Source organism: Apostichopus japonicus, chromosome 10, assembly GCF_037975245.1.
Source record: "Apostichopus japonicus isolate 1M-3 chromosome 10, ASM3797524v1, whole genome shotgun sequence".
Classification (NCBI taxonomy): domain Eukaryota; kingdom Metazoa; phylum Echinodermata; class Holothuroidea; order Aspidochirotida; family Stichopodidae; genus Apostichopus; species Apostichopus japonicus.
The window spans coordinates 11837651-11859925 of NC_092570.1; the positions used below are offsets into that span (position 1 = coordinate 11837651).

The 22275-nt window shown below is 39.3% G+C and overlaps 1 protein-coding gene across 1 annotated transcript in view; it reads left to right on the top strand.

Moving 5' to 3' along the window:
* Positions 1–225: 225 nt before the first annotated feature.
* The window catches only part of LOC139975252 (methylosome subunit pICln-like), a 30985-nt gene continuing 8935 nt past the window's right edge, over positions 226–22275 (top strand). The window contains exon 1 of the mRNA XM_071983008.1: positions 226–229. The gene's annotated coding sequence lies outside the window, so the exon portion shown is untranslated. The remainder of the gene's footprint in view (positions 230–22275) is intronic.

Genomic DNA, 22275 nt, shown 5'->3' on the forward strand with positions numbered 1-22275 from the left:
GTCCGGGGGGTACTTGTCTCGGGGGTATTTGTCCGGGGGGGGGTATATGTCCGGGGGGTATTTGTCCGGGGGGTATTTGTCCGGCAACCACGATAACGATGGATTTATTCTGTTACTCTTTGTTGTCAACCTATCTGTTTCTTGTACGTGATGCATGACATTTATTTACTTCATATTACAGAGGGCAGTATTTACGTTTAGATTGATGTATACTAATCAAAACATTACATCCCTCCCCTTTTAGTTAAAATGGAACAATCCTCTTAGAGTGTTAATATCGATACTTCATGTCTTGTGAAATAAGGAATGGGAAACAATAACATTTTTTTCTATTATGGTAAAACATGAAAATGATGCAGGCGATAATAAAAGAAAAGATGATGCTCAAAATGTCTCTGACTTTACTTATTTTACAAACATACAATACTTTAATGTGGCTGTTTGTTTAGAAAGTTCACAGTTTATATTGACGATATTAATCGCTATGGCGGTTTCGTACTTCGCTGAGAACGTCTTAACTCGTCGTTTTCAGCACTTCCCCCCTCTGTAATCTCCTCCGGTGGTTGCTCAGGTTCGCTAGGTTCTCCTACGAAGCGTTTGAAGAATGAAGAATTCCGTGTGATTACCGAACCATTTCCCCCTCCGCGGTTACGCAATTTCCCTTGCGTTTCGTTACTGTCATCGGGTTAGGATCATAGGGGGTAGACAACATGTTCCGCTTTTTCTGTTTCACAAGGACTGTATCACCGATAGCTATGTTGGACTCGCGTGCGTGCAGAGATTTGTCGGCATTCGCTTTCATTTTCCGATTCATCTGAGCATCACGTTCGCGCAGACCGGCGAAGTCGCGTAGCTCGCGTTTTGCGTCTGGGAGCATGATGGACATTTTTCTCCCATACAGGAGTTCGAACGGGGATACAATCGTAGTGCTGCGTGGTGTAGCTCTGTATTGGCGCAGAAACTTACAAAGTTCTTGCTTCCAGTTTTTCTTTTGCGATACAGACGCTCGAATAGACTTTTCAAGCGTGCGGATGAAACGCTCGGCTTCACCATTGGCACGGGGCCACAGCGGGGTGCACTTCCTATGAGTGAAACCAAGATAGTTTGCAAACTTGGCAAAGTCCTCCGAGTTCATAGGTGGCCCATTGTCGGTACGTACCACCTTTGGAATTCCGTGTCGCGAAAATATTTTGTCTAATTCCGGGATCACAGTTTTCGCTTGTAGTGATGGTATTATTATAGCTTCTGGATAACGGCTGTAATCATCGATAACTACCATTACGTATTCTCCTCCCGCGAATGGCCCTTTGAAATCCATGGAGACCGACTCCCATGGGGTGCTGGGGAGTTCTGTAATTCGCAAGGGCTCTGGTGGGGTTGGAGATAGGGTCACGATTTGGCACGTTAGACAGCCTTTTACTTTGTGTTCAACGGATCTATCAATACCAGGGAACCAAACTTTTTCTCGTAGGAGTTGCTTTGTTTGACGATTCCCTGGTGCGACGCGTGTGCTAAGTCAACGGCTTGTTCGCGAAGTGATTTTGGCAAGACTATCCGCGTGTCTCTCAGGACAACACCGTTAACTACAGAGAACTCATTTTTCATGTGTCTGAATTCGAGAGCACTGCAGAGTGCTTGGATTTCGCGTCTTGCTTAGATTTGCTTTGAACAACCTCAAATTTCTTTACTTTCGGTACAGCGTTACTGCAAACGTAGTTCACGTAATCCTCTATCATGGCGTTGTGACTTACAGGATGCGAGTGGTACCGCGACAGATAGTCAGCTGGATTATCTCTGCCCGGTATGTGCTTGACTTCGAAGTCATACTGCTGAAGTTTCAACAGCCACAGTTTTATTCTCGCGTTATTCTTAGCGCCACGGTTGTTGAAAATGGGAAGTAGAGCCTGTGGTCAGTGTGTACCTCGAAATGGCTGCCATACAGGTAAACTCTGAACCGTTCCACTCCGAACTTGATCGGGAGTGCTTCTCGTTCTATCTGCGCGTAGCGAGACTCTGCTGCAGACATTGCGCGACTGGCGTAAGCGACAACCTTGTTTTCTTGACACAACATAGCTGAAACGCCACACGGGCTTGCGTCAACGATCACCACAGATGGTTTGGAGCTGTCGAAGTATGTTACGGTTGTTTCATTTGTCAAAGTACGTTTCAACTGTTCAAATGCCTGATTGCACTCATCGGACCATTGAAACTTAAAATCCTTCTTGGTTAGCTCGCGTAGGGAGCGGTGATCGACGCGTAGTTGGGTATGAACCTTGATACGTATTGCGTTAACCAGAGGAACGAGCGCACTGCGCTTGCGTCTATTGGGACTTCCGTGGTTTTCATGTCGTTAATTTTTGCTGGCTCAGGGCTGATTCCTTGAGCAGAAAATATGTGTCCGAAATAAACAACCTCTGGCTGCGCGATTTTGCATTTGTCGCGATTCAGGCATGCCCCACACTCGGCCAAGCGCTGAAGTACTCTGTGCAGGTTTTCGTTGTGTTCCTGCTTTGATTGTCCATACACGATGATATCGTCCGAAATGTTTATTACTCCGGGTAATCCTGTTAGCATGTGACTGACCGCTTTCTGAAATTTTTCACTCGCTGCGTTAAAATGAAAAAAAATCTGAATTTTAACGTTTAGTCGAAATATAACAAGTCGTCAAAACGACAACTTTCAGATTTTTGTCATTTTGATGAGTTATTGTATCTCGGCAAAACGTCAATTTTCAGAATTTGTCATTTTGACGACTTGTTGTATCTCGGCAAAACGTCAATTTTCAGATTTTTGTCATTTTGACGACTTGTCGTATCTCGGCAAAACGTCAATTTTCAATATTTTGTCATTTTGACGACTTGTTGTATCTCGGCAAAACGTCAATTTTCAGAAATGTTGTCATTTTGTCATTTTGACGAATTGTTGCATCTCGGCAAATTTAATAATTTTGTCGTTTTGACGAGTTGTTAAACTCGGCAAACGTCATTTTTCTGAATTTTGTCATTTTGACGAGTTTGTTACTCTTTCATCACCATGTCCCTTCTACGCTTCCGTAACAATGGGAATCAGTTTTCAGTGTTATGGAGCATATTTATACTACGAGATCCATTCTGTATTGAAAGGAAGCACTTTATATCAGTATCACTTACATTACACGTCAAGTAACAGATACTGTCAGACAGTGCTTAGATGTAGTATGTTTTGCCAGATGACTGCATTGTATAAAATGTGTACATGGTCACTCTTCTGATCCATTAGTTGCAAGTGAAAAAATAATTATGCTGTTTGTTTGTTGATCCTATCATTGATCATTGTAAGCTAGGCCTGGGCCCTTAAGTGTTAAGTTGAAGTTACCGCTACTTTCTCCATTTAAATATTGTAACCTTCTATTATTTAGCCCTTGTAACTTGTAGTGCTGCTTTAGGCTTACTTACTTCGTTGTTCATATTTATATTACAGAAAAGATAGGCCTCATAGCAGCACTAGTAGTAGTACACGATATCAGGCGCGTATCCAGGATTTTCTAATCCGGGGAGCGCGATTTACTATCTAAGCGGAGCGCCACCATCGGTTGGCGCGGAGCGTACAAGAAAATTTCTGGTTTTGATACCCCCCAGATCACCGGAAATGGCACTTCTCAGGCTTGAAAATGACCAACCAACTTTGACCAACCAAAAATGACCAACTTTTGCCTGAGAACCGCAGTGTTTCCCAAAAGTTTTTTTCCATCCATAACCTTTTTGAAGATTATCACCAGTCACACATCATGTTCGACCTCATTGCATGTCCTATGGATCATTGCTTTTGTAGGTGATTCTACGTCACGGCCCACAATATCCGAAAGCCCCACTTTTCAAGGTTTTAAGCCCATTATTTGTTGAGAATTTGAAAATTCACATTTCTCGTGAATAAAATCACATCAGAACATACCCATAATGTTGCACAAAATTTAATCTATGGACAACCAATATAGAAAAACCTCCTTCAACCCCTAACAGACAGGTCAAAATTACACGAGTAGAGGAAAGTACATGATGAAGAATGTTGGTCAGGAAATTTTCGAAAATTCCCATAATGTTAAGTTATTGGTGTACAAATATTAAAACCTCTTATTATGGCTATTATAAAACTGCGTTGAAGGAAATGAAAAATAGCAGATATTTCCGATATCAGGTATATCGAAACCGAACACTACACACATAGGCGTAGGTCCCGTAGGAGGCGGGGCTGCAGCCCCCCCCCCCCCCCGCAACCAAATTTTCCCCATTTTTTTCTGGCACCTACTGAAAGAAAAATAAATAGCAATGAAGAGCTTAAACATTATCTCCTTGGTAATTAAAATAAAGTTCTTAGCTTGGCCGATATTACTACTGTAAAAGAGAGTTGTGACATAAATGGATCTGTATCCTTTTTCTCCATCTACATAAGACATTTCGTTGTTTACATTAGAATCCGGCGGTATACATCGCATGCCATCGTTTACCGTACGGTCCGTGAAAGTTGCACAGTTTATAAACTGTGCAACTTTCACGGACCGTACGGTAAACGATGGCATGCAATGTAATGACCGATGCTTGCTTATATTGTTTTGGCATCGACATGTTGAACGCGCGCGTGGCGCGCGAAAAATTTGGCTTTTTTTCGGGCAAGTCATTACAGCCCAAAATCCAATTTGGCTCCTACGCATTTGACTACACACATAGAAAGTTTTTGGGGCTGTTCATCCTGGAACATGCATTTCAATGCTCACTGATATGATGTTATATTTATATCTGCTCTTTGCTTTACAAATTCGAAAAGGCGTGTAGCGAGTAATTGCCAAGGGAGGGGCGAAGCCTGTAGGCAAACTATCTAAGCGAAGCGCCACCATGAGTTGGCGCGAAGCGTACAAACAAAATTTTGGCCGAAAACGCCTCCCAGATCGCTGGAAATGACACTTCCCAGGCCTTGTAAGTTGCATCTAAGCATGTCTATTTTGAAATTACTAGCGATGTCATAAAGAAAATTTGCTCGGGGGGGGGGGCGGTCGCCCCTTCCCGAAATGCGTCATGTTCCCCGACGACTCGGTCGAGTTCAAGACCAGCCACAGTTGGTTCCATATAGCACAATTGTACAATTGTTTAAGGCGTCCATACACACACACGCGTTATGATAGACCATATATAGTATTTATATAGATACATCAGTGAGAGAGGAAAAATGGAAACGTCAAAAATGGAGTTGTCGGTGTAAGGGGTGGGGTAAGGCGCACACCCCCTCCGTAATCCTTGATCTGTCACTGGCTACCCTGTGTATATAGTAGGGATCAGCGCTTTAACTATGACTGTTCCTCTTTCTCTTCCCGAGGTCTTGGCTATCTTCTACTCCCCCCCCCCCCTTTTCTCCTTTTTCTCTTTTTTTTTTCTTTTTCTTTTCCCATTTTTCCTCTCCTCCTTTTCTTTTTCCCCCCTCCTTTTCCCTTTTTTCTTTTCTTTTTTTCTCTCCTCTTTTCCTTACCCGGGGGGCGCGCGCCCCCAACGCCCCCCCTGGATACGCACCTGGATATACTCACTGATTCATAACGGTTTCTGCACGGCTTACGATTGCTTCCACATCTACAACTACCGCTACAGGACTTCTCATCTACTTTGCATGGACAAGCCCCTCGTCCCTTTTCCTTGAACAAGTTGACCGACAACTACCGGTCAGTGGTAGTTGTAAATCTCTCACTCGATAATTCAGTTTCTGATGGCGTGGGCGCGCGGCTGACATTGTAAGGACAAGCTGGGTTCCGCAAATAAAATGATCTTGAGGGTCAGCAAATCGCCCGGCGTAATTTTCAGTAGCGTCTTATTACATTGAGCACACGTACGCATATACATGCACAGGACACTTGTACACGCCGTAGCGGTCGCACAACGATGGGTTGAATAGTATTGAATCAGAAGGGCCCTTAATCCACAGGTTCAAAAGGTAATGAAAAAACTTTTGCAAACAAAGCTGTTTAGATGGCGCTATCATTGTTTGCCTATATCGGTAAACTTTTAGAAATGTGATAGCGCCGCCGATTTCTTCACGCGAACCCGTCTTTCAATAACGTGTGCTGACAATTTCAAAGTGCAAACATCTAGTTACAATTAGCAGAGATTTAATATGCAACACATGACTTTTTGATGTCACTAATCATCCTTTGCGAGATGGACACCAGTCTATTGCAGAGTACCGATGAAGATGTAGACTTAGAAATCGTCGTGATTCAGAAATCGTCCATTCAGAGATGTTCATCTCTGAGTGACAGCCAAACTTGTATATTACATCGTGGGCGGAACGTGAATTTTTCATCACTAGGGAAGAGAAGACACTTGATTTACATTTGACAATCAGGCCTTCCTTGGTGAAGTCACAATTAGTGATCCCTGGTATAAGTGACCACGACATTTGATTCTGAAATCAGGCCTAAGTATAAGCCATCAGCTACTAGGAAATTTATTCTTACAATCATGCAAACTGGAATCTTATTAAAGAGAAACCCATACGTTTTGCTGAACAGTATGCCCAAACAGCAATGAGTGATGACCAGCGCTCTGTTAATGAAAATTGGTTAGAACTCAAGAAACATCTGCTTGAGATGCTTGATAAGCATATTCCCTCAAAACTTAAGTCAACACGTTACAATCTTCCTTGGATGTGTCCCTGCCTGGGTAAACTGACTAGGCGTAAGCATCGACTTTACAACCTGGCTAGGAGAACTACTAAAATGGGGGACAGGGCTGAAAATTGGTTGAAATATAAGGACTTTAAAAATCTACCCAACAAGCAATTAAGAAAGCTCATCACGATTACATTAAACATACCATGACTAATGCTTTTAAAGAAGGTAATAACCGCACTTCTGGAATTATATTAAACAGCAAAGAAAGGATGCGGGAGGGGTAGCACCTCTCAAGGTTTCTGGGACTCTCTACAGTTCTAGCAGGGATAAAGCGGAAATTTTGAGTAGACAGTTTAGCTCTGTGTTTACCCGTGATACCATGGACAACATCCCCTATATGCACGGGGAACCTTACTCTGATATTCAACCATTACTAATCACTGAACCCGTTGTCCAAAAACTGCTGTTAAATATTGTTGAGTCTAAGGCTTCCGGGCCAGACAATATTCCTAACCGTCTATTGAAAGAGCTAGCTATTGAACTTGCTCCAATTCTTGCTTCATTGTTTAACCAGTCATTGTCTGATGGTGCTGTACCATCTGATTGGACTAATGCTAATATCGCCCCAATTTTTAAGAAGTGATGATAAACATCTTGCATCCAATTACCGTCCAGTCTCTCTAACGTGTGTCTGTTCGAAGTTGTTAGAACATATAGTGGTGAAACACATTATGGATCATTTGCCATTTTAACAGACCTACAACATGGTTTTAGAAGAAGTCGTTCGTATACTACTCAGCTTCTCATGACTACTTCAGATTTAGATCACTATTATGAAAAGAATATCCAGGTTGATATAAATATTCTTGATTTTTCTAAGGCATTTGTTGTAGTTTCTCATCGTAAATTGCTGGCCAAGATCGGCCATTATGGAATTCGGGGAGATCTCTCCTGTTGGATCAATAGTTTCTTGTCACATAGGACCCAAAGTGTGATTATCGATGGAATATCATCAACATCCGCTCCTGTTCTCTCAGGTGTTCCACAAGGCACCTGTCTTGACCCAGTTCTGTTCTTATGCTATATAAACGACATTACTTATCACATTAAATCGGAACTTCGTTTATTTGCGGATGATGCTGTATCGGCCTATTCACTCATTTGACGACCATCTCATCCTCCAGAAAGATCTGAAGGCCCTTGAATCCTGGGCTACGCGTTGGAACATGAAATTCAATCCCTCTTAATGCTTCATGATGTCTACTAAGCGTAGCGGGGCAAAATCTGTGTTCTTTTACTCCATATACAATCAAATATTGGAGTGCGTCACTGCGCAACCTTATCTTGGTATCCTGTTTAGTGACAATTTCACATATTGATAAGATTTGCTCTAGGACCAACAGAACCCTTGGCTTCCTTAATAGGAATTTACGCTCTTGCCCACCAGAATTACGTAAATTGGCCTATATAGGGGCGGCGATTTGTTTCAAATATTGGGGGGGGGGGGACATTTGCTTGGATGCAGGCGAATTACTATCAAAGTGGAGCGCCACCATCGGTTGGCGCCCAGCGTACAAGAAAATTTTTGGTTTGATAGCCCCCAGATCACCGGAAATGGCACTTCTCCGGCTTGAAAATGACCAACCAGATGTACAATTTTGCCTGAGAGCCAAGTTTTTCCCAATAGTTTTTTTTCATTCATAACCTTTTTCAAGATTGTCACCAGTCACACATCATGTTCGACCTCATCGCATCTCCTGTGGATCATTACTTTTGTAGGTAATTCTACGTAACGCCCCACAATACCCGTCAGCCCCACTTTTCAAGGTTTTAAGCCCATTATTTGTTCAGAATTTGAACAATAATTCATTTCAAAACATACCCATAATGTTGCACAAACTTCATCTATGGACAACCAATATAGAAAAAAAACCTTCAACCCCTAACAGACCGGTCAAAATTGCACGAGTAGAGGGAAGTATGATGAAGAATATTGGTCAAGGAATTTTCGAAAATTCAGACACAGTTAATTTATTGGTGTAAAAATATTAAAACCTCTTATAACGGCTACTATAAACTTCGATATCATCAAAAAATACCCAAAAAATATGCTCGAGGGGGAGGGGGCGATCTCCACCCTTCGCCCCCCCCCCCTTGGCTACGCGCCTGCGGTTAGAAATCTTGTAGGAAACAGGCCAAATGGAAACCCGGTGAACCCATATCGATGTAGATCATATATATAATTGTACGTACTTACAGTCATACAGATGTACAGACATTATGATAATAATCATGAGTGACAACATGCTATACGGTCACAGGTCACAGAAACGACCACGGGGAGTCATTTACCTCATGCAGCATGTGTTGGATGAAGTTTTAGCCACCGCCAAATATGATTTGGATAAACAATCTCACGCATTATTTTCTATTTATAGCCACACACAAAAATTATGCCACCAAATATTGGGGGGGGGGGATATTAGATACTACCGTATATCCCCACCTAAAATATTGAGAGGCCACGTCCCCCACCCGTCCCCCCCCCCCATGATCGCCGCCCATGTATATATATATATATATATATATATATATATATATATATATATATATATATATATATATATATATATATATATATTCTTCATCTTCTTCTTCAGCCGTTGTCGATCCACTGCTGGATGAAGGCCTCAGCATGATATCTCCAACTCTCTCTCTCCCTTGCATGTGTGTACCAATTGGTTTCATTTCAGAATTTCTGTATTTCACCTCTCCATCTCTTTCTTTGCCTGCCTCTGTTCCTTTTCCCGTCAAGCGGTGTCCATACAGTGGTTAGCGTGCTCCATCTTCCATCTCCCCTTCTAGTGACATGGCCGGCCCATGTCCATTTACGATGTTTGATTACTTCCATTATATCCTGTACCTTTGTCTGTTCCCTTATCCACTTATTGGTTTTGTGATCTTTGTATGTTATGTTAAGCATACTCCTCTCCATGTTATGTTGTGCGGCTGCTAACTTTCTTTCCATTTTAATTGTTAGTGTCCATGTTTCTGATGCATATGTCATTGATGGGAGAATGCATTGGTCATACACTTTCCTTTTTAAGCATAACGGTAGATTGCCCTTCATGATGTGGCTGTATCTGCCAAATGCTTGCCACCCTGCTTTGATCCTCCTCCTTATTTCATTATCTTGATTCCTTTCGGTGAGAGTGAACCTTTGTCCCAGGTAAATGTATTCAGATACATGTTCCAATTCTGTTCCATTAATGATGATTGGTTTGTGTTTAACTGATTGGTCTGCCATTACTTTGGTCTTCTTCATGTTCATTTTCAGTCCTCTTTTCCTGCTTGCTATGTCCAAGTCCTGTAGCATGCTCTCCATTTCGTTGAAGTTGTTAGCTATGATGACTATATCATCAGCAAAACGGAGGTGGTTGAACTTCTCCCCATTCACATTGATACCTTTATCTTCCCAATTGATGTCTTTGAAGATGTGTTCTAAGCATGCTGTAAAGAGCTTTGGAGATATGGTATCTCCCTGCCTCACTCCTTTCCTTATTGGTATTTTGTTGCTTTCTTTGTGTAACTTAACAGTAGTTGTGCTGCCAGTATAGATGTCTTTGATTACTTTGATGTAGTTAGGGTTGATGTCTTGCTCTTTCAGTGCCTCGAGAACTGCCCAGGTTTCAACGGAATCGAAAGCTTTCTCATAGTCCACGAAAGCGACACATACAGGTATATTGAACTCCTGACATTTTTCCTTCAGTTGGTTGAGGGTGTGAATGTGATCTATTGTTGAGAAATTTCTTCTGAATCCCCGCCTGCTCCCTTGGTTGGTTGTCGTCTAGAAGTCTGTTTGTCAGAATCTTTGTAAAAAGCTTGTATATATTGGATAGAAGGCTAATGGGCCGGTAGTCCTTCAAGTCCCTTTTGTCTCCTTTTTTGTGCAATATTATCATGTTGGCATCTTTCCACTTTTGAGGCACCTTCTCTTGGTGAAGACAAGCTGTGAAGAGCTTTGCCAGTTCCTTATTAACTGCATCCCCTGCTTCTTTTAGTGTGTCCATTATTATGTTGTCCTGTCCAGGGGCCTTGCCCCGTTTCATTTGGCTTAAAGCATATTCTACTTCCCAGCATTTAACTTTGGGTACTTTCTCCTGGGAATCATCTATGTCTCCGGTTTGCTGATTGCTTTGGTATAGTTCTTCATAAAATTTCTCTATTCTCCGCAGAATATCATCCTGGTCTGTTATTTCCTGCCCATTTGAGTCCAGAAGTTTATTGATTTTCTTTGTTCCCTGGCCAAGCTTCTTTGTTGGTTTTCTTAATACTCCTGTTGTTTTCTATTGTGTCATGTATCATTTTGGTGTTGTAGTTTCTGACATCCTCACGTATCTTCTTCCTGATAGTTTTGCAGGTTTCCCTGTACTCTATGTTGTCAGTACCTTGACTGTCCATCTTCATCTGTCTACGTTTTCCAATCAGTTTCCTTGTGCTGTCTGATAGTTTGCTAACTCTGTCTTTGGGTTTCCTGCCTGCTACATTGAGTGCAGTTTCTTGAATGATGTCTATTGTCTCTTGGTTCCATGTGTCTAGATCTTGCTCTCTCCACTCGTCGTTAAGTGTACCAAACTTGTTTGCTAGTTCCAGTTGGAATTCATGGTTTCTTTCTGTGAGTTTGTCTAGGTTAATGTTGCTATACTTTGGTCTAAGTAGCTTTTGTCTCTCTAACTTAGTGTTGATTTGAAACTTCCCCATTGCCATACTGTGGTCGCTGCCTATGTTGTATATATATATATATATATATATATATATATATATATATATATATATATATATATATATATATATATATATATATATATATATATATAATGAAAATCGTAATGAGATGAAAAATCAAGAACAGTGAAAAAATTTTCAGCCTCCACCGGGATTCGAACCACGGGCGTTCCGCTCTGTACGCGGACACCCTAACCACTAGGCTATGGACGCTGATTGTATGTCCAGAGGTTCAAAACCGGTAAGGAAGGCCGTAATTCCACTGTAGGCGTTTGTCACCTGTATCGAACAATACTAGTTCTGTTTTTGATGACATATTTTGCCTTACCCTAGAGATCAAACATGATGCTAACCAACTCGAAATCATTTGTGATTCCTAAAGCCGGATCTCGAAAGATATATATATATATATATATATATATGGTTGCTACCGCCCTATTTTCCTTTTTTATCGGCAAACCAATTTCATTACGGATGCAGTCCGTTTAGCTATTCATTTCGAGAAAAAAAGTAAAAACTACTTTCGGTCATATATAGTAACAAAATGTGACACGGTTAGAAAGGCGCCTTGCGAGGAATTTGCCAAGGGAGGGGCAAAGCTTGTAGGCAAACTATCTAAGCGTAGCGCTACCATAAGTTGGCGCGAAGCGCAAAAGAATTTTGGCCGAAAATGCCCCCCCCCCCCCAGATCGCTGGAAATGGCACTTCCCAGGCCTTGTAAGTTGCATCTAAGCATTTTCTATTTTGAAATTACTAGCGATATCATAAAAAATACAAAAAATATGCTAAAAAAAACTATGTCACCAAATATTGGGGGGGGGGGTGGGTATTTGATACTATATCCCCCACCCCCGCCCCCCCCATGATCGCCGCCCATGGGCCTATATGTCTATGTGTCGTTCTACTCTTGAATATGCAGCTCAGATTTGGGACCCTTATAAGGTCTCAGACCAAGATAAAGTAGAAAAAAATCAAAGGAAGGCAGCACACTTGTAACTCGTGATTTCCGTAGGCAATCCAGCGTCACTGAGATCTTGAAGACTTTGAAGTGGGAACCCCTCACAGAAAGAAGGAAAATGGCCAGACTTATGCTCTTTTACCAAATTATTAATGGCCTAATTGCAGTCCCAAACGAGACTAATCCCTTCTTGAAACCAGGGAGGCGTGGCCGCTATACACAAATTCCACATAATCATCGTGCTTTTCAGTATAGTTTCTATCCTAGGACTATAAAAGACTGGAATACACAATCCTTGGCCGTTAAAGAGAGCCTTAGTCTTGAGGTGTTTAAGACAAGATTGCCCACGCATTGTTATTAGCACTGCTGCGCTGCGCACCAACATCCTCGTTGTGATACCCGAGAGGGGTTTTTAACGAGTATCGAACAGAAGCAGAAGCAGAAGCTATAATGATTTGCCTGGTGTTATGAATGAGCGGCATGGTCGAGTATTTCACAACACTGGTATGGGTCATATTTCACAATACGATAATTGATTTTTTACAAAGCTCGCTGCGACTGTGATGAACATTGAGGAAATTAAAACGAGGGAATAAAAAATAAGATATTTATTTAAATTTACATTCTCAAATGATATGTTAACGTATCTTAATTGTAACGAATTGAATCCCATGTATGTGTACACAAAGTGTCAATTACCTAAAAATACATTAAATAGAAATTTGGCGTTTTTTCGTCACAATTTGGCCGACAATGTCTCCGGAAAACTGGCAACCCTGCTTCAACCAAATCCTGCCTAGAAAAAAACCTGTTTGAACGTAGCAGCCACTAAGAGCAGCCACTAACAGCAGCCAATAGTGTATACATCAACGTTACACGCCGTTGGCACTGATGTTTGTACACTGTGACGAGCGCTGGGTACGCTGTGGCGGAAAAGTGGATCCCCAGCAGCCACTAAGGGCAGCCTAAATTAGCGGACAATAACAAGACTGTTACTTTTTCGTATCTGTTTTAAAGCGATAATAATTAACGCTATGCATACTGTAAAATGCCAATAATTGTACCATATGAGAGATGAGATGTTGCTCTTTCATGTGATATAATTTTGGAATTTAATGGTGGACGATTTCTGCATCCATATTGAACTGAAACTTGTGATCCTACCAAATCTTGTGGAGAAAGGCGTAAATTGCGGTAATTTTTATACCATTTTTTTCTCTTTTTTTTCTTCAAATGTATAAACAATTAATTTATGAGAATATGCAACAGTCAAGAGAGGTACAATGGCGATGTTAAGTTATTCCTCTTACACGTGGTATGAAAAAAACAGTCAGTAACACTATGATTTATTGAAATTCGATGGCTACAAACCGTTCGATCCTAACAGGAGTGGGATGCAAATGGGAAAATTAGCTCGAAACGCGCGGTAATGTGTTATGATCCAAACGTATTATTATTTCAAAATCGATTAATTTGAGTTATCGACCTAGTTAGGAGGTCCGGTTAGCATCACATCAAAGAATAAAATTTCTTCTTTCACGTGTTATACCTACTATCGGTAACAAAGCCGATTTTTTTGACCAAAAGTGGCCTAAAATTTTTAAAATATTGATTAATTTTTTTCTTCTTCAAAATCGATTAACTTTAGTTATGGAGCCTACTGGCATGTCCGGTTAGCACCACATTAAAGTAGAAAGGTTCTTCTTTCACGTGGTATACCTATACTATCGGTAACAAAACTGATTTCTTGACCAAAAGTGGCCTTAAAGTTTTAACCCCGATACGGACATCTCTAAACGCGCTGTATATACGCAATGTGTAATGATCAGAAAACTGTTTAATTTTTTATTTGTTTTTTTTCAAAATCGATTAATTTTAGTTATGGAGCCTACTGGCATGTCCGGTTAGCACCACATTAAAGTAGAAAGGTTCTTCTTTCACGTGGTATATCTCTACTATCGGTAACAAAACTGATTTCTTGACCAAAAGTGGCCTTAAAGTTTTAACCCCGATACGGACATCTCTAAACGCGCTGAACGTTATGTGTAATGATCCAAAAAATGTTTTTTTTTCTTTCAAAATCGTTTAATTTTAGTTATGGGGCATACTGGCATGTCCGGTTAGCACCACATAAGGTAGAAAGGTTCCTCTTTCACGTGGTATACCTCTGCCATCGGTAACAAAAATGATTTCTTGACCAAAAGTGGCCTTAAAGTTTTAACCCCGAAACGGACATCTCTAAACGCGCTGTATACGTTATGTGTAATGATCAAAAAAAAAAAAATTCTTTCAAAATCGATTAAGTTGAGTTATGGAGCCTACTGGCATGTCCGGTTAGCACCACATTAAAGTAGAAAGGTTCTTCTTTCACGTGGTATACCTATACTATCGGTAACAAAACTGATTTCTTGACCAAAAGTGGCCTTAAAGTTTTAACCCCGATACGGACATCTCTAAACGCGCTGTATATACGTAATGTGTAATGATCAGAAAACCGGTTTAATTTTTTATTTTTTTTTCTTCAAAATCGATTAACTTTAGTTATGGAGCCTACTGGCATGTCCGGTTAGCACCACATTAAAGGGGAAAGCTTCCTCTTTCACGTGGTATACCTATACTATCGGTAACAAATATGATTTCTTGACCAAAGGTGGCCTTAAAGTTTTAACCCCGATACGGACATCTCTAAACGCACTGTATATACGGCATGTGTAATGATCAGAAAACTGTTTACATTTTTTATTTTTTCAAAATCGTTTAATTTTAGTTATGGAGCCTACTAGGATGTCCGGTTAGCACCACATTAAAGTAGAAAGGTTCTTCTCTCACGTGGTATACCTCTACTATAGGTAACAAAAATGATTTCTTGACCAAAAGTGGCCTTAAAATTTTAACCCCGATACAGACATCTCTAAACGCGCTGTATATACGTAATGTGTAATGATCAGAAAACTGTTTAAGATTTTGATTTTTTTTCAAAATCAATTAATTTTAGTTATGGAGCCTACTAGGATGTCCGGTTAGCACCACATTAAAGTAGAAAGGTTCTTCTTTCAAATGGTATAACCACTACTATCGGTAACAAAAATGATTTCTTGACCAAAAGTGGCCTTAAAGTTTTAACCCCGATACGGACATCTCTAAACGCGCTGTATATACGTCATGCGTAATGATCAGAAAACTGTTTAATTTTTTCACCCTTCAAAATCGATTAATTTTAGTTATGGAGCCTATTGGGATGTCCGGTTAGCACCACATTAAAGTAGAAAGGTTCTTCTTTCACGTAGTATACCTCTACTATCGGTAACAAAAATGATTTCTTGACCAAAAGTGGCCATGTTAACTGTTAAATGTTTTCAGGCATCACGAGAAACAGTCATACGGCCATCCAAATATTGCACGTCCACGACAAATAAATAGTGACAGAGCCTGGGTGTTTTTACTAGCAACTCTTAATGTTTTTAATCAAGAGTCGCTTGCTGATTTTTACATCAGAGCATGGAAAATTGTTTGCGGAAAGGCAACCAATGCAGACAAGAAAATGACCATACCACATGCATGCTGTAGTCACTTCATGAAAAATGCTAAGGATTTATGTAAACAACATTACAAGGGTAAATATAGATTTGGGATGTACTGTATAAGTATGTTGTTAAATGCGAATACCATTGCTGAATTTGCCCTCATTTTATACAATTTAGCCGTTGTTTTACAACATATAGACTTGTCGCCAAGGGTTAAAATGTCTTCCGAATTACCTTTCACATAAAATTTCTATGATTGGCAACGATAATGATTTCAGTGATGATCAGGTTGATTTCTTGGCCTCGTACAACGAGGATGTGATTGAAAATGACTATTTTGGTGATTTCACAAAGGAACATTATTTAACAAGAGCAAAATCACCCTTTGCATCATTTTTTCGTGATGTTATTAATAATGCGTCAGTAAATGATATACAAGAACAAATGTATGATCCTAATCCATTTTACTCTCCTATACTTATGAAAGAATTGGAGACTGTTTTATTACCGTCAGCTGCTTTTTGGTCTGGGTTACTTCTCGGTGACTTGAACCGACATACTAATATAGATGTAGATATAAATAGTATTATCAGAAACGTTCGTAAAGTTTCGGTACCACGAACAATTGGTCATGCTGAATCGAGAATGAAAGTTCTTAAATCTAATCAGCTGAGTGATCGCAACATGAAAAGAATTGATGAATTTCTTTCTGTTTATAACCAAAACTTGATTGGAATACAGAGACGATACAGTGATCAGATGACAAGTTCATACAAAAGTAAGAGAAAACATAACACAAAGACAGTCGAAGAGTCATGGCAGAAGAAACATCGTCATACACAAGAAGGGGTATTTCAAAAGGCCCCTCGATATAACCCTGTTTCGATATGTAACAAAACAAGCAAGGAAAACGACAAAAAGGTTATCAGACAACCATGTAAAACAGTTTATTGACGGACACTGTAATGCAAGTACAACTGAAAATGCATTAAATAACTGCTGGTTTAATTCAACTATCCAATGCCTTTGCACGTCTGTCTTGTATATGTCGTTTGCTAAGTAAGAATACAAATTTGTCTTTCTTAAAACAATTGTTTACAAATGAGATGTCCATCGTTTTACTCGAGTTTTGTAAAGTTCTAATTAATAATAAACACGCAATCATTGAAATGGGTCAGATCAAATCACTTCTGGAAATGATTTGTATTGAAAGTAAATTTAAGCTATATAGGAAGTGAAAATGATGCGGGAGAATTCTTCCAGTTGGCATTGGTACCTGTGCTGAAATGCCTCAATGCCGTTAGCACAGTATGTATGAAAGAAATAAAATGTAAAAGTTGTGGTTCGTCACGTAAATCATTTCACAAGAAAGCTGTTTATTTGTTAATGTATCAGAAGAGATGGAAATATCACATATTTTGTCGGTGGAGGATCTGTTGCAGAGTTATTTTAAGGAGGAAAATGTTTCTTCGATTTGTAATAACCGTCATTGCATGGTCCTTCCAACTGAAAACAATTTCAAATGTAAGTTTTCTCTGTACGAAGCGCCGGGGTGCTGGTAATCATTACAAACAGGTATGACAAACCAGAAAATACATAGATTCAAATTCCAGAATTGATTAATCTGGATTCAATTAAAAGCGGAAACAATGGCCAATATCAATTGCATTCAGTGATTCAGCATCATGGGGAATCATCTAAATCAGGACATTTCACTTGTGTTGTTAAAGAAGGCGGCAGGTATATGTTGTAATAGATGATTCTGTTTGTCGTATATATTCAGAACTTGAGACATCATCAGATGCATATATTATGTTCTATGAACTATGTGATTCAAGTCAAAGTGTCAAACAAACTACGGGAATTGAGAGTAACTCAGATGCAAAAGATTCCTGTCCATCACGATCCACTGGTATACCATGCCCTATAAAAAATGATGAAAAATAGGTTTCAAATATTTGTTTACACAAAACTGCTAACAAGTCGCGTAACGTTAGGCCTACTATGGAAGATGACGAATGTGTTAATATGTATGTTACTGAAGTATCTCAAACCGAAAGCATCGTTCCAAAGCTTAAATTTGTTTTCGATCTATCACTGATTCGGCAACATGCAATGGTGAAAACATGTCATTGGAGGATGTTGCAAATGAGCTTTCTCATAAGTTCCGAAATTATATTACTGTGTACTCTCTCTTTAACACTGGGTGTTGCATTTGTAATACGTGTACAGGTTTATTAACGAAATTGAAATGGTGTATTGTTGTAGATAACTTTTGTGGTTTGTCAATGGTTCAGGAACATATTTCACGGATTGTAGACAAGGAAAAATGTAATCATCCGGAATATATTCAGAAGAGTTATCTTCTACTTTGCCCAGATTATATACAAGTAGTTTACTCTTCTGCAGACTATAAGGTAGTGGCCGATAACTTTTACCTCCGGCAGGAAAATGTGATGGAGAAACAAACAACATTTCAACGAGTGCAATATCGTATCATATTTGTTGCAAGCTATGATTTGATGACACGAAAGGTTTCATTTAATGAAAATTTTAGTAGAAATGTAGTGACTAGTAAGCGATTAATCTGTTGGTACGAACGCAATGAAAAAATTCCTTGTTATATTGAGAAATTTAATTTGCGTGAATATTTAACAACATGCATTGAATTAGCAGGTGATTATATTAACTTTAGTGTGCTTACAGTAAAGCAGCTTATAAATGAAAGTTTATTGAAACAAGGGGAAGAACTGCTGCTATCTCCTACATCATGATTGTCTTGTTATATCATCAATTCATACGTTACACTTTTATCTATGAATTGCAAATCAAGAGCCCTTATTCTCCCCACTGATATTCACCAACAAATGTCTGAAGAAGATTTAACAATGAATAACTGCGTTAGAGCTTGTATAACGACCGGATTGCTGACCAAAAATTTATATCAGCATTACGACATCATTTTATCTCCATATTGTGCAGACGAACAACATTGGGTGTTATTCATTTACAAAGTGTCATCTACTTTACATGTCGATGTATTAGACCCCATGGGTTGTGCTTTGCCAGTGAATACAAAACGTGCACTTGGTCGTTTCATGGTCATAATTGCCTGCCACCTTTTTGCGAGGAGTTTAAAAAGACCACATTATTTTGATAGATCATATACTCTTCTGCATAAATGCTTTTAGTATCCAACTCAACTAGATGGGTGGAATTGTGGAGTTCATATCTGTATCGCAAGTAAATGCATACTTTTCAACAACGCATTTAATTTTAAAAGTAACCAAACTTCTATGACAAACCTGAGAAGACTAATGTATAAAGAAATACAAGAGAATAGAGTGATTCTTTAAATATTATATGTGGATTATTTTGCTAGCAGTACCGATGTAAAACTTTACATAGACTGCAATTTCTTGCGTATATAGTTGTATATATGATGTATGCTGTTGATGAGAATAACACGGGAAAGGATAATATAGCACTACTTAGCAACCGATCAATATAAGTAACCTTAAAATTAATTTTCATCCAAATTGTTTTATATTGTCATTTCCCTTGTCTGACCATTTTTATTATGTCTTAATTTTTGTTAGGACATTTTCTGTAACGTTGTATCTTGTGATATGAAGATTAAGCGGTTGCCATTGCAATTGGTTTTATTATCATTTTCCCGAATAACACAGCAAACGGACCAGGTGGGGGAGGGGGAGGGGGTGAGTTTTACCAACTACACTCTTTATGAGGGCCAACTTGTGAGCTGTTCTTTTGAGATAGGTACTATAAAGTCTAAATTATGAAGTGTTTGTGTTCTAAATAGGGAAGGAGTATAATTATTTCCAATAGTGTGGGTCGTTTGGAGGGGTGTGGGTGCCCTTGGCAACCGACCCCCATTGGAGATATGCTACTGGATGTAACTAAGTGTGAATATAGGGTTTGTCATGTGTTATAGAGAGTCTGTGTAACTTATTAGACGTTTTATTGTTGTGATAATATTACAAATTATACTTTTACAAAGAGGTAATGAGAAGAGAGATTAATATCGTCAGTCATTCTTTAGAACCTCAAGATCATAGGAATGCAAGATGAATTGTACTAAAGTATCCGATCGTATGTTAAATGTACAATGTATTCCACACAGACTTCATGTTGGTTATAATTATGTGGTCTTATGGTACGATGTGAAGATTTTCTTGGTAAATGATTAACTTCTTTTGAAAGAAAATACAGTACGACGAAAAGTTATCAATCTTGTTTGCTTACATATTTTGTCTATATAGTCTGATATTTCGGTACAGGTGGAGCACAGAAGATTTGCTACAAAGAGAAGCTATGGAGCACAAATATTCAGTTTGTTCCGACAAGAAGGACAAAATTGAACCATAAATAAATATAATCAAGAAATCATTTTTGTTACCGATAGTAGAGGTATACCACGTGAAAGAAGAACCTTTCTACTTTAATGTGGTGCTAACCGGACATGCCAGTAGGCTCCATAACTAAAATTAATCGATTTTGAAAAGAAAAAAAAAAAATTTGGGGGATCATTACACATTACGTATATACAGCGCGTTTAGAGATGTCTGTATCGGGGTTAAAACTTTAAGGCCACTTTTGGTCAAGAAATCATTTTTGTTACCGATAGTAGAGGCATACCACGTGAAAGAAGAACCTTTCTACTTTAATGTGGTGCTAACCGGACATCCTAGTAGGCTCTTTAACTAAAATTAATCGATTTTAGAAAAAAAAAACCTTTCTTATTTATGCATTAATTGAACAACACACTCGACCGCAGCGTCAGTTATAACAAACACACACGACCGCAGTTGTAGTACTGTGTGTCATGTCTTACTGTCCTTTTTTCTTAGTGGCTGCTGTTAGTTTCTGCTCTTAGTGGCTGCTACCTTCAAAAAATGTAGTTCAATTGTTCTATCGACGAAACACATAGCCTAATGGCAAACACATTTTACTATACGTACCACTTGCGCTAAACACGTTCCGGACTCTTTCTATTCTCGTGCCACCTTCAAACTTCCACCAAGAAACGTACGGTTAATATTGTAAGACCCTTTTCACTCACTCATGTAGTAATTACACGGAGTAACCAGGAATCACACGACGCACACGTGTAGCAGCAGTACTACTTCTACTAGTTAGACTTAATCCTATAACTTATAAGCAACTTGCAAGGGAAATACGACCTAGGCCTAGGCTACAGTAGGATGTGACGATGGATATGACTAATGATATGGTACAGTATAGTGACGTTGCCTACCACAGGGCCTAAGGCTAGCCTAACTTAGATCTACTACTAGTACTAGTAGTAATATATACTATTACTAGTAGTAGAAGTATTTACTATAAGTAGGCTACTCTACTGTTTTGTTGGCTGATCCCATTCATCTGCGGTATGCTTGTGTTGTAGCCAAGATTGACTTTCCTCCTTAACCTTGGATATTTCCTTGTTGTTTCCTACAAGTTCTAGAAAATAGATCATAAGTGCCTTGCCAACTTAGTTCAAACTTCAAAGTTGATGCAATTGTCGACTCATAAAGTCTACAAACAGTTTATTCAGCTATTTCAGAAGGTCCTACAACCTGCGAGGCTGTTGACAAGAGAAGTAATCACAAGCACAAGTTTGTAATTGAAAACAAGGAAAGGACATCTGACCTCCCAGTACTAAAAAACGATTCCAGTGCCATTCCGCAATAGGTACAGTACATACCGCACTAGGGTTTCCATCCTTTCCGCCATGGCAGAAAGGCTCGAAACCTATTGCGGAAAGGTACATTTTGGGAATGGATTTTACACAGGAATCTATTGCGTGGAAGGATAGGTACACCATCTTCAAATGTGACAGTTTGCTGGATAGACTAATTGTAGTTAAGACAAGATTGGGGAATGGATACACAGTCTTAAATGTACATGTTGATTGAATAGGTTTAATTGTAAGTTCGTAAGTGTCGATACTCTGGTCTTCAAATATATATCAGTTGGTTGAATACATCAAATTAATTAAGGTTGATTGTTTGTTAAGAAGACCGATTCTGATTGTCGATTAAGTGATGGATTTTGCGGGCCTAGGTAATGCAACGTGAAGCAATATACAGTGCATATACTGTAAGCCTTCAGTGCACATACAATAATGTGCTCTTTCATCCATACAAAAGTGCTTTTCCGCCATCAGGGTAACATGGCGGAATGGCACATTTTCTTTGGTGGATAGAGCACATTTTCTATGGTGGAATGTACCAATGGCAAAATGACAAGGCCCTCTAAAAGACTGCACATTGGAATGTAATTATTGATTCAAAATATACTTCTCTAGGCTGTTTAAATAGATTGGGACAATTTTTTAGGTATAGATCTTTTAA